A 1086-nucleotide genomic window follows, 5' to 3' on the forward strand; every position below is an offset into this window, starting at 1 on the left:
TTCTTTGTCAGTGCTTTTAGCTCACCTTAAACTTCTTTCATCAGTCTTCTTGGCTCTTGATCATATGCTACCTCTTGAAATAATTGGACATCAACCATTTCTTTTTGGTACAGAGACTTTGTGTATTTCTTTCATTTTCTTTTGATGTTTTTTACATCACTCAATATTTTGCCCATAGAATCCTCCAGTATTTCAAGGCAAGGTTTGAATTGTCTCTTCTCTTTTGGTTTTCTAACTCTAGTTATTTGCACATTTCATTATAATAGTTGACTTTGTTTTTTCAAGCTGCCGTTTGAATTTTCTATTCAGCTCTTGCACCTCCTCATTTCTTCCATTTGCTTTAGCATCTATTCACTGGAGAGTAAGTTTCAGTCTCTTCTGACATCTGTTTTGGTCTTTTCCTTTTTTCTTGTCTTCTTAATGACCTTTTACTTTCTTCTAGTATAAGTCTTCATGTCATCCCACAACTCTTCTGGTTTCCAGTTATTAGTGTCTATTGTATCTACTGCATCAAATCTGTTCTTGAGATGATCTCTAAATTTAGATGAGATATGTTCAAGGTCATATTTTGGCTCTAATGGACTTGATTTAATTTTCTTGAGCTTCAGCCTGAACTTGCATAAGAGCTATTGATGGTCTGTTCCCACTCTGCACCTCACCTTGTTTTACTGATGAAATGGAGGAACTTTCCCACCATCTCTTTCCACAGATGTACTTGATGTGATTTCTGTGTATTCCATCTGGTGAGATCCATGTGCATGGTTGTTGTTGTAGTTGTGAAGTGCCATCGAGTTGGTTCCAACCCATAGTGTCCCTGTATAGGGTTTCCAAGGAGCAGCTGGTAAGCTTGAACCATTGACCTTGGGGTTCAAACCAATTTTGCAGACTACCACATTAACCCACAGTGCCACACCAGGAGTCCTCCATATGCACAGTTGTCTTTTATTTTGTTCTAAAAAGGTGTTTGCAATATTTTAAAAAAGTCTTACAAAATTCTATCATGCAATCTCCAGCACCGTTTCTATCACCAAGACCATATTTTCTAAAGACTCATCCTTATTCTATGTTTCTGGGTTTTGCATTCCA

This window comes from Chrysochloris asiatica, unplaced genomic scaffold, assembly GCF_000296735.1.
Source record: "Chrysochloris asiatica unplaced genomic scaffold, ChrAsi1.0 scaffold02189, whole genome shotgun sequence".
Lineage (NCBI taxonomy): Eukaryota > Metazoa > Chordata > Mammalia > Afrosoricida > Chrysochloridae > Chrysochloris > Chrysochloris asiatica.